The following is a 13,310-nucleotide window of genomic DNA, read 5'->3' as shown; positions in this document are numbered from 1 at the left end:
TCATCTTCCGGCATCTTTTGAAACGCCCACACCGCAAATGCCCTCCGCTTCACTAAATCGCCAGGTAACAGGTGCCCGTTCGAATCCCCTTCCTATGGCGATAGGATCGTAACGCTGAACTAGCACATTCCCGGTTCTGATAATACAGCTTCACTAAAAGTGCCTTTTCAGGTAACGTCAACATGCTGCGACTGCTGGCGCATCAGATTCTCAGACTCTCATTACAGCTCCTTTTATACACGATTGTCATGCGCAGTCACTGACGTTTCGCTGTCCAGCGCCATCTGTCGGACATTTTGTGAACTTCGTTTTTTTTTTGTTCTAATGAAACCCCATGTCATTCCAAGCATGTGTGTCAATTTTTACCTCTCTATCTACATTATTCCGTGGTTTATTAAGTTTCAAATTTATACCGACTTTTTGATCACCTGGTACTTCGAGCAGTCACTTAACGCGTTCCCTATAGGCTACCTCTCCCCGCCAACGACGCCACACCTCTGTAGTCGATTATTGTCTCACCTGCACCTGTTGGCACTCTACAACTGAAAGCTGCCAACAGTGCTGTCAGCTATTGGGGATACTTTGGTGACTCTACCACAGTAAACGTACTAATCTGAGCCACCACCCACACGAAATGAACAACACGAGGTACACAGGTAAAGAGCTACTACCGGAACTGAAGCTGTGAAGGCAAGTCGCGAGTCGCGAGTCACGCTCGGATAGCTCAGCAAGCACAACACCTGCTCGAAGAAAGTGGAGGTCCCAGGTTGCAGTCACGACTTGATCCACAGTTTAGATCTGCCAGGAAATATCGGTGACAACATATTATAAACAACAACTAGAATTGAAACATACAAACAAAACACCCTAGGCACCATTTACGTAAGGTATGACACCGCACTTCACTTCAAACATTATGGAATTCGTGATGGGACAATCTACTGGTTTTAACCACCACTTTGCCAGTCGGCCGCGCTGGATTAGCCGATCGGTCGAGGCGCTGCAGTCATGGACTGTGCAGCTGGTCCCGGCGGAGATTCGGGTCCTCCCTCGGGCATGGGCGTGTGTGTGTTTGTCCTTAGGATAATTTAGCTTAAGTAGTGTGTAAGCTTGGGGACTGATGACCTTAGCAGTTGAGTCCCATAAGATTTCACACACATTTGAATATTTTACCCGTCGATTTTTTCTTTCGGTCGGTTTTTTCAGTCGAGTGCAAGACCAGAATGTCGCGGCTAAGGCCCCCGCAAACGATCAAATGTGTTTGACAAAATCGTTATCTGACTACGGATTTGCCAAGCAAGCCCGTATCGGATTTTGAGGCATTGTAGCACAACACGCCGAAAAGACAATGACGTCTCTCGGATTGGCCTTCAATGCGCTGCAGCGCTGAAACCGCACATTTGCGCGATGAGCAAGTAAATCCATCAGTACGGCACAACAGCATCGCAAAGCGTGGCGTCTAGATTGCCTGGACGATGTGGCTTTGTTGACGCAATCTGAGCACAGGACACGTGATCCAGTTGGCCAATTACAGCGAGCACAGAAGACGTGAACCGACCAGGCAATGGCAAAGTGACTGTTTCGTCTCGCCCGCACACACAAATTAATACACATACAGCAGCTACAGAAATAACTAGAGCTATGGCTTCTTATATAATTTTGGTTCCGCTTTTTTCCGTCATGTGTTTAGCCTGGGACGTAAGAAGACATGTTAAACGGTCACCAACGAAGCAATCACATTGCTACTCTTGTATGTAGAAATCTTTTTCATCCCGAATATACAGGGTGCGTCAAAAAAATGTATAAGACGACATGTGAAACGGTCACCAATGAAGCAATCACATTGCTACTCTTGTATGTAGAAATCTTTCCCATCCCGAATATACAGGGTGCGTCAACAAAATGTATACACACTTTGAACTGTTATAGTGAATTTATTTCCCGTTCTACAAGGTTTAATATATGTGAGAAAGTAATGTTATGTTTCTTCAACAGGTGGCAGCAGTGGCAAGGAACTAGCTGCAACATGGCGGACGTGCGTTTGAGCTTCGAAGCGCGGAAGTAGATAATTAAGTGGTACTGGAAGTTTGAGAATGTAGCTGCGGTTCGAAGACAGTGGAGAAGTGACTATGGTACAGAACCACCTCCAAGGTTAACAATTACACGTCTACGAGAGAAATTCGAAATTCGTGGAACAGTGTGTGATGTGCATAAAGGTGGATCAGGGCGACCTCGTACAGCTACAAGTGATGATTCCCCACAACTGCGGTCTCGCAACTGTTTCAGCGTTCACCTCAAAACTCTTCGAGGCAAGTGGCACGTGAGAGTAATGTAAGTGCTGGTAGTGTGCAACGCATTCTGAAGAAAGGCAAGTTTCGTGTGTACATTCCGAGGCTGCTGCAACAGCTAAGTGACGACGATCCAGATAGAAGGTTAGAATTTTGTGATGGGTTCAGGAGATGGTGAGACGTGAACCGGGATTTATGGGTAGCATAATTTGGTCGGATGAAGTCCAATACAAACTCAATGGAGCTGTCAATAGCCACAGTTGCGTGTACTGGGCTGAAGATAATCGTCACATTACAGTTGAAAAGGCTGTGAATTTGCCTGGTGTAAATGTGTGGTGTGGTTTGTCTGCAAGGGGACTCATTGGGCCTTTCCACTTTGAAGGTACTGTTACTGGAGAAACGTACCTAACAATGCTTGCTGACTCCATGTTCCCTGCCATTCGTGCATTATACGGTAATGATGAGTTTTATTTCCAACAAGATGGCGCCCCGCCGCACTATCATAGGGACGTACGAGCATACCTGGATCACGATGTGCCAGGCCAGTGGATAGGACGCAGGGGACCAATCCAGTTTCCTGCACGCTCTCCACACCTCACGCCGCTGGATTCCTTCTTACGGGACACAGTAAAAGATGAGGTGTACAAACGTAAACCAAGTAACCTGGACACACTTTGGAATGAGATTCAGGCGGTGTGCGCAGAAATCTCTCTGCACACTTTGCTACAATGTACGGAGTCAGTGGTGACACGTACTCAGAAATGTATTGATGCTGAAGGCCACTAGTTTGAACATTAATCACATTTGCAAAAGTACATTTATTTTTCCAATTGGACTTTACGTTTTCAGAAATTTAACATTGTAGGCCGGGAAATAAATTTTCTATGACGCTTCAAAGTGTGTATACAGTTTTTTGACGCACCCTGTATAATGATTTTGATTTCGCGATTCCCGAGGGTGTGTCACGGCTTGGACATAATAACAGAACTTAATCCTAGAACATTAAAGGGGGACGGTGACGAGGGGGGGGGGGGGGGGGGTGGGGTGGGACACATGACACTGACATTACTAAAACGTTCAAATGTGTGTGAAATCTTTTGGGGCTTAACTGCTAAGGTCATCAGTCCCTCAGCTTACACACTACTTAACCTAAATTATCCTAAGGACAAACACACACACCCATGCCCGAGGGAGGACTCGAACCTCCGCCGGGACCAGCCGAACAGTCCATGACTGTAGCGCCTTAGACCGCTCGACGGACATTACTACTAACCATCTTAAATTTTACTATTCTTATTTTATTCGAAGGAACTCATAATTTATAGTTTACGCACTAATTAGTTACAATTATAAGGTCTCCATCGGTTTGTTACATACAAAATGTCCTGTTTTACACCGTATACTGACGATCGTACTGCTAAGAGTGTTGACTGGAACCACGTTGGTGCCAACTGCAGTCGTCAATTCTAGGAGGGTTCAGTGATCTTGGGTTACATTACTGGCAGTGAAGCTGTGACATTGGTATTTTTTGTTGTTACACGTACTTTGCTGTTCTACGAATAGGTCGCGATTTGCAGGGGCGCGATTAAGCTCTTTTTGGCTGTATTTTCCGAATTTCTCGCGATTTCCTGTACTATTGTTAAGCCGGGGCATATGATCACAGCTTGAATCGGCAGCAAAAATCTGGCTTTGGTGACAGACTGATCTGTAGCGTGTAGCCAGAGGTCTACGTACAGTTAGAATACAACAGTCTGGTTGTGACTTGGCGCAGTGAAATTTCGAAAAAGGACTCACCAATGGCCGTGAAATCTCAGGAAACTGTCGGTGGAATTCAGGGAGGGCCGAGCTAAAAAACGCTTCCTTGAGCCCACTGAATTTCTGATGAAGTAAGAGTGGTTCAAAATAATAAAAGGAAAGATCCTCTCTGGAACGACGATCGTTAGTGACTGCTTCAGTTAATACAACACTCTAGTCGGCACTGTAGGTTTTCAGCAGGTCAGAGTGAACCATAGTCTGAACCTTACAGATACGTAAGAGCGTTCCGTCCACACACAGAACGTGGAGAGAATGAAGTGGGACTCCAGAGGTGCCATTCCACAAAACGACAGAGAGACCAAATATTTCCAGGGTTACCTAGCTGAGTGTATGTTCTGTCGAGTACATAACCAAAAATAAATATTACATCACTTTTTTGTTGAAGCGGGTACAATTTACCCTTCCAGCGGAATTAAGATACAGGAAGTCTTTTGAAGAATGTTGCAAGCACAAGTCGCGACTACAACTCACTGCCTTTTTGGGGAAACCGACGCCTTCAGTTTCCTCGACATTACAGGTATGTTACAGCAGCATTTTGCTAGGTACTGTACGTTTTGTACAGTACACTGGACTATCCACTTTATTTGTGTTTCAGTTTTAACAATTTTTTTCGTCGATTGTGTGTACGCGCGTTGAGAATGAGATGATATGATTGGCTGATTACATAAGTGTAATGTACTCTCATTCTATGTTCTGATTGGTTGAAGCTATGACGTGTCCTCTGCCCAGACTGTAGAACAAAAGCACACCGTACAGCGCAATCTCACTTTCACATTTTCCGAAGTTATAGTCCCGCATAGACCAGATAGGTAGTGCTGTATTTGGTGGATTTCGTATTTATACATGCTTACCACGCAAATATGCGGTTTCGGTGCTACAGTGCGTTATAGATCTATCCAAGATAGTCCTGTTTTTCTAGGTTTGTTGAGCTACAGTGCCTGAAAGTGCGATACCGACAGACGAGGTGTGTTCAAAAAGTAAGGCGACTTTATATTTTTATGAAAAAACACTTATTTATTCATCAGTATTCATGCTGTCCCCTTCAGAGTAATCCCCTTTGATACAATACACTTGTGGCAGCGCTTCTTCCAATCCTCGAAGCACTTCTCATAAGAACTTTTTGGTACAGCCTTGAGTACTTCCAGCAGTGCAGTTTTTATTTCCTCAATCGTTGAAAATCTTCGTCCTTTTATAGGTCTCTTCAGTTTTGGGAACAGGAAAAAGGTCGCAGGGAACCAAATCCGGTGAATATCGTGGCTGAGGAATGACTGTCGTGTTGTTTTTGGCCAAAAAATCTCCCAGAAGCAACGATGAATGAACAGGTGCACTATCGTGGTGCAAAAGCGGTGAATTGTTTTTCGTCAGTTCCGGACGTCAAGGTAATACCCATTGACCGTGCGATCTTGAGGCAAAAATTCACGATGCACTACGCCACTGTGATTGGAAAAAAAAGAAAACAGTGAGCAGCAGAACTTTGACATTTGATCGGACTTAGCGTGCTTTGTTCGGCCTTGCCTCTCCGGGATGCTTTTCCATTGGGACGACTGGGCTTTGGTTTCGACGTCACAACAGTAAACCCATGTTTCGTCACCAGGTATGACCCATTTCAGCAAATCAGGATCATCATTATCGCAAGTCAAGAGCTCCTGAACGATGCTCAAACGACGGTTTTTCTGAACAAAATTGAGAAGTTTCGAAACAAACTTCGTTAACACTTGTCTCATGCCCAAAATATCCAAAAAACAACTGCATGACACGAGCCGACCGATGTGCCAACATCCTCAGCAGCTTGTCTTACGGTAATTCGACTATCTTCCAAAACAATTTTCTTCACAGCTTCGACGTTATCATCTGTTGTTGATGTGCTGAGGTGGCCAGAGCGAGGTTCGTCAGTGGCATCTCGGCTATCTTGGAAAAGCTTGTACCACTTGTAAACTTTTTTTTCACTTAGAGCAGACTCACCGTATGCCACTGTCAACATCTGAAGTTTTTAAGACCACTTGATTCCATTTTTCATAAAAAAATTGATTATACAAATTCTTTGCTCCATTTTTTGTAATAATCGGAAATAGTCGAGCACACTAAAACACGTCTAACCTTTCTATCTGTCAAAAACAAACTTGAAACTGTGAACGTATGTTCGGGACGTGTGTACCAACATAACAAAACAAAAAGATCGATAACCGGATGTACGTTGTCCGCGCAATTTGAAAAGTCACCTTAATTTTTGAACAGCCCTCGTATAAAATTCTGCCATTTTGACAGTAATGAGAATAGCGATAAATGCAGACAAAGCCATCCTGGTATTGACGTTGGTGCTATGTTTGAAGAAAAAGAAGAAGAAGAAGAAGAAAGAAAGAAAGAAGAAGAAGGTCACTGGTTCAGGAAATGGCTTAAAATGAGAGATTTACACATCAAAACCAGCTAAACGGGCCTATTATTATCAGAACCCGATGACGAAATCAGCTTTCTTCGAATGGGCAATAAAACTCTCAAAAACTCGTTACGCGCAGCGTAAAAGAGGAAATTCGTGCGTCACATTCGCTCTTATCTAGCCACGCACGTGTCAAACAAGCCTATACACGTGCCAAGAAAGTTTGTCAATTTAACCTTACTTTTGAAGCAGACGCTTTTTTGTGTATTCTGCATTTTGGCACTTGCGGGAATGGCTGAAAGTGCAGATACAGTATTTGTAACAGGACTCTGGAACAATGTTTAAAGAACGAGACCCTGGTACAGGGAATGGTTAAAAATGAGAGAGAAATACACACACACGAAAAGCCGTAAACGACAGTGACCCGTTAGTAACTTCGTCCTCACACTGAAAAAAAAGACAAAAAAAGCGCCAAGTATTGTACGCGCAAAATTATTCTCTTCTACTTTGTCCTCTGACGCGGAAGAACCGAAGGACTTCGATTTATTTTATGTCATGGCACTCACTCTTGTATGTTATACGTAAAACATCGATTTTGTTCATAAACCCTTGCTACCTAGTATATGGCTGGGAAAGATGTGATACCTCTATCATTTTGATAATTGTCAGTGCTATTTTGTTTTTGTCCTCGATCGTATATTCCACAGTTGTGGAAACTCACAATACAGTGTGATAAATCGTAATAAAGCAATTTTCACTAAACATGCGCTGCGTATCATCGACACAACCAACGTCCGCCATCTTGTCAAATTTTCCGCCAATCAGAATTTCTCGCACACACGTTAAGCACGATCTAAACTTGACAAACATGCCAAGCTTCACCGAACACGGCGAAATATACGCATCAAAAACAGTTTTGCATCACCGACAACGGCGAAATATACGCATCAAAAACAGTTTTGCATCACCTAAGTACCGAGAGTTTTGGACCTGTACAGAAAATTGGAACAGAGATCAACATAAACAGCATTTCCGCCCTTTTTACTGCTCATGAAGAACACACATTGCGTGTTGTACCACCATACAGCGAGACCTTGGAGAGGTGGTCGTCTACATTGCTGTACACACCGGTACCTCAAATACCCAGTAGCACGTCCTATTGCATTGATGCATGCCGGTATTCGTCGTGGCATACTGTCCACAAGTTCATCAAGGCACCGTTGGTCCAGATTGTTCCACTCCTTAACGGCGATTCGCCGTAGATCCCTCAGTGTGGTTGGTGGGTCACGTCGTCCATTAACAGCCCTTTTCAGTCTATCCCAGGCATGTTCGATATTCATGTCTGGAGAACATGTTGACCACTCTGGTCGAGCGATGTCGTTATCCTGAAGAAAGTCATTCACAAGATGTGCACGATGGGGGCGCGAATTGTCGTCCAGGAAGACGAATGCCTCGCCAATATGCTGCCGATGCGGTTGCACTATCGGCAGGAGGATGGCATTCACGTATTGTTCAGCTGTTACGGCGCCTTCCATGACCACCAGCGGCGTACGTGGGTCCCACATAACGCCACCCCAAAATAGCAGGGAACCCCCACCTTGCTGCACTCGCTGGACAGTGTGTCTAAGGCGTTCAGCCTGAAGGGGTTGCATCCAAACACGTCTCCGACGATTGTCTGGTTGAAGGCATATGCGGCACTCATCGGTGATGAGAACGTGATGGCAATCCTGAGCGGTCCATTCGGCATGTTGTTGATCCCACCTGTACCGCGCTGCATGGTGTCGTGGTTGCAAAGACGGACTTCGCCATGGACGTCGGGAGTGAAGTTGCGCATCATGCAGCCTATTGTGCACAGTTAGAGTCGTAACACGACGTTCTGTGACTGCACGAAAAGCATTATTCAACACAGTGGTGATGCTGTCAGGGTTCCGTAGGTAGCGGCCATCCATTGCAGTAGCAGCCCTTGGGCGGCCTGAGCGAGGCACGTCATCGACAGTTCCTCTCTCTCTGTGTCTCCTCCGTGTCCGAACAACATCGCTTTGGCTCACTCCGAGACGTCTGGACACTTCCCTTGTTGAGAGCCCTTCCTGGCACAAAGTATAAATGCGACGCGATCGAGCCGTGGTATTAACCGTCTAGGCACGGTTGAACTACAGACAACACGAGCCGTGTGCTTCCTTCCTGGTGGAATGACTGGAACTGATTGGCTGTCGGACTCCCTCCGTCTAATAGGCGCTGCTCATGCATGGTTGTTTACATCTTTGGGCGGGTTTAGTGACATCTCTGTTCAGTCAAAAATGGTTCAAATGGCTCTGAGCACTATGGGACTTAACTGCTAAGATCATCAGTCCCCTAGAACGTAGAACTACTTAAACCTAACTAATCTAAGGACATCACACACACCCACACCCGAGGCAGTATTCGAACCTGCGACTATAGCTGTCGCGCAGTACCAGACTGAAGCGCCTAGAACCGTGCGGCCACAGTGGCCGGCTTCTGTTCAGTCATAGGGACTGTGTCTGTGATACAATATCCACAGTCAACGTCTATCTTCAGTAGTTTTGGGAACAGAGGTGATGCGAACATAGTGATGTTTAACAAAATGGTCGTTTACGTGGGCCCTTACGTCAGCTTTCCAGCTTTTTCGCTCACTCTCAGGGCCTGCGTGGCTTCACTTACGCCGTGGTCACAGTCGCCCCGATATCGGTCGATTCCGCCGACGACCGAATCAGCCGGAAACGGCCTATCTTTTCAAATCAGCACGCCATTACGTGCGCGGTCACGGTGTCATTGCCCGAGCGCACAGACTTCGGATAACTGTCGATGAAATTCACGTCTGTTTTTTTTTCGGTCGTAATGGCCGACACGACACGAACCGTGGACTGTGGATAACTGGTGTTTAGTCAAAGGCTGAGTTTTGTTACATCCTGGACATAAAAAATATCTTTGGGATATAGCCGCTCGTAACCTATGGAGTGAAATCACTGGTTTTTTGGAAACCAAAAGTAGGCAAAATATAATTTGTTCCAGTGACAAGGGTGGTGTGTCTCATGCTTTAAGTTATAGTGCTGGATCTGTTTTGTTTATGGTAGGTGGATATTAGCTGTTTACAAATCATTATTACTCCTTAATAACGTTCTTTGCAAATGCGTGTACCTGTGTATTTCTACTTTCAGGATGTATATGCAGACAACAAAAAATTTTCCGATTTTTCCCAGATTTCCCAGTTAAAGCACATTTTCCCACGTGAAAATTACCCTTTGTTCCATGATAGGTGAGAGTATACTTTACCTCAGAGCTGTAAAAATATCAGTCCTTCGAATGGTAAAGGTTTTACCTCGGAGCTGTAAAAATATCAGTCCTTTGAATGGTAAAGGTTTTACCTCGGAGCTGTAAAAATATCAGTCCTTTGAATGGTAAAGGTTTTATACACCAGCGTTGAACTTCCTGGGACTTCAGAGAACGAAAACACTCGGTAAAATAAGTTTTGGAAAGATCTCTGATGTGCAGCAACATTTACGCTCCATATTTTCTTATTCGAATTACGGAAGTATAGTTTCCGAAGCATTGAAATCGAGATTGAAATGCGCGTTTGTTAGCCAATCATAGCTCATGTCACGTGATCTCGCCAGCCAATGACAGCAGACATTCAGAGCATAGGACACGTGATGTAGACAGCCAATAGCAGCATCACTGTTAACTGGCGTGATCGTACAAATAGGAAAAGTTAATGGTTTAAATTAATGTACATACTGTAGCTAGACACTGGACTCGCATTCGGAAGGACGACGGTTCAATCCCGCGTCCGGCCATCCTGATTTAGGTTTTCCGTGATTTCCCTAAATCACTCCAGGCAAATGCCGGGATGGTTCCTCTGAAAGGGCACGGCCGACTTCCTTCCCCATCCTTCCCTAATCCGATGAGACCGATGACCACGCTGTCTGGCCTCCTTCCCCAAAACAACCAACCAACCATACTGTAGCTACAAGAAAAGCTAAGGTTTCACATACGATACTGGTCTTTTTGCGTGTGTTACACTTTAAGATACATCACACAAATGTACCAGTAAAATTTTAAATAATGACAATGTCTGGACTTCTGGACTCTTTAAGTTGTTCTAAGTGGCTGGTTCTCAATGCGTTAAGTTTTAAATCGGAGTTAAACGCTCGCTGATTTAAGCATTTCATTGCACATTTTCACGCGTAACATAATTCATCTTGCGTAAAAGGAAATTTACTTTTAAAGTAAGGCTTTTCGAAGCACCATTCCCAATATTTTCACCGGCCGTTGTGGCCGAGCGGTTCTAGGTGCTTTAGTCTGGAACCGCGCGACAGCTACGGTCGCAAGTTTGAAACCTGCCTCGGGCATGGATGGGTGTGATGTCCTTAGGTTAGTTAGGTTTAAGTAGTTCTAAGTTCTAGGGGACTGATGACCTCAGGTGTTAAGTCCCCTAGTGCTCAGAGCCATTTGAACCACAATATTTTCGCGCGACCTGTGAGAAATAGAATCGTTTCAGCAGTTGCCAGAAAGCGCCGGAAAACAGGCGTTACTGCTCGTGGGCAGCTGTGAGGACGCAGGAAGCCCGTATGTTCGTGTATTTAACAGATATTACACGACGTCATAAAAGAAATAGAACATTGGAGGTTACTAAAGCATCGGAATTTCGTAAACCATACTAAAATGCACAATTCAGCTTAAAGTGCACATTCATATGTCCAGATTCACAATGAAGTAGAACGAACCTGATTTCAGGTTTTCAGGATACCAATTTTCTTAGCATACCAGTATTATCTCATGTTTGGTTCTTTATTATGGCATAATGCAATTTGCTTGAAGGACCAGTACTGTATTATCTTATGTTTGGTTCTTTATTATGGCTTAATGTCATACATGCCAGATGATGAAAATGTGCACTTTTAAACCAGTGAACAGTTGATAAAAGCCAATAGTGTGGAATGAAACACTTCGTTTCCAATAAATTGACTGCTTCTGCGAAAAAGATTAACAAAAGCGGCATTTATTTAGCAAACCGACAAAAATAACTTCATCGTTCTGCAAGGCAATTAATGCCGGACTTCCAAAAACAAGGCAATACAGTAAAATCAGAAAACTGAAACAAACAACATATCTTAGCCTTCCGTGATTGTACTTTAATTCACTTAGCAGCTCTCAGCCACAGATACCCGTTTTGTTTTCATTTGACGTTAGAACTGTAAACGAGAAGAAAACAGCAAAATCACTAACCGTAAACACGGCTCATGTGGAGACTAACCCAGCTTGGGCGCGCCAGAAAAAATTTTCCGGGTAACATCTGGCTGCCGGTGCTGTGACCGAGCGGTTCTAGGCGCTTCAGTCCGTAACCGCGCTGCTGCTACGGTCGCAGGTTCGAATCCTGCCTCGGGCATGGATGTGTGTGATGTCCTTAGGTTAGTTAGGTTTAAGTAGTTCTAAGTCTAGGACTGATGACCCCAGATGTTAAATTCCACAGTGCTTAGAGCCCTTTGAACCATTTTGTTACTGCTTCTGATACAGCCAACAGCCACGCTTCAAGCAGGAAAAGGTACTGCCCATAGGCAACTCAACTGCGCATGCGCATGTGCCCGCTGGCAACTGCTCAAACGAACTCAAATGTAAACAATTGTGACGTCACGTTCATCGGTAGCAATTTACTGGTACGAAGTATTCCACGGTCTTCGCTCTAAAGCCTCTGACCATTTTCCTGTTTATCAGTTCTTACCAGTTAAAATTACATAAAATTCAAAACTGAAGACTAAAACAATGAAAAATTCCCGGAATTCTAAAAATTTCCCTGGTTTTTGTCGGTTTTTTCCCGGATGAAAAAATTCCAGGTTTTTCCCGTATTTCTCGGAGCGTATACACCCTGACTTTTCTCTGTTGTAGGTGTTCAGAGTATTTTGTATTCTAAACTTTATGCGTGTCTTTCAAATGTTTATTGAATGACTGTCATTTACGGGTAAGTGCAGTATGTCTGCACAAATTCAAATTAATTCAACAGAACAGACTTCGAGTAGGCTCCTACCCGGAGAGGTGTGATTCGAGGTCTATTAAAAAAATCCGATAATCACTTTAAATGCAGTCCTGGCTCCAGTATAACTAGAAGTGACACATTGATGTTTCATATCTGGCGATTACATCTTTCCACTCATCAGGCTTATACTGCATTCTGAGAAGTACAGTTTCAAAATTTGTGTTTGATATGGTGGATGCTATTTACGATGCCCTAAACACTAATTTAAAATTTAATATTTTCACTCTTGCACCACACGTTCCGGTACTAAGAAATTTTTAATTTATTCTACGACGAATTCTTCGTACAAATGCATCAAACGATGCTGTAATATTGTTGATTTTCTTTATTACAAGATATACTCAATCTATATAATACTGTCACCAGATATTTTGTTACTTCCTTCCTCATATTCACTGGGCAAGTGTTAAAAGAACATTGAAGGTAACTAGATTCTTATCTGAATATACTGCCAGTACCGCATTAATTTTCACCATAAAGTGAGCTGCTGTGAAACCGCTAATCTACCTTTCATTAATTAAATAATTCTTGTTGATTCAAATTTTGATTCATGCGCCGTATAATAGAAACATCTACTTTCACCACGTAAATTATCCACATGTGCTCATAACCTCACTTGTAAACTTTTACACACCAAACCGCACATCCTCTCGCTGTAGAATAATAAACTATACTCTGAATGCGTTTTGGAGAGATCCTGAGTGCGGTGTATCATTGAAACTACAATTAGCACATCGATCAACCAAGAACATTTATAATAATAAATGCCTATCTCCCAATTCCA

This window comes from Schistocerca americana, unplaced genomic scaffold (assembly GCF_021461395.2).
Source record: "Schistocerca americana isolate TAMUIC-IGC-003095 unplaced genomic scaffold, iqSchAmer2.1 HiC_scaffold_932, whole genome shotgun sequence".
Classification (NCBI taxonomy): domain Eukaryota; kingdom Metazoa; phylum Arthropoda; class Insecta; order Orthoptera; family Acrididae; genus Schistocerca; species Schistocerca americana.
This window is presented reverse-complemented; position numbering follows the sequence as displayed.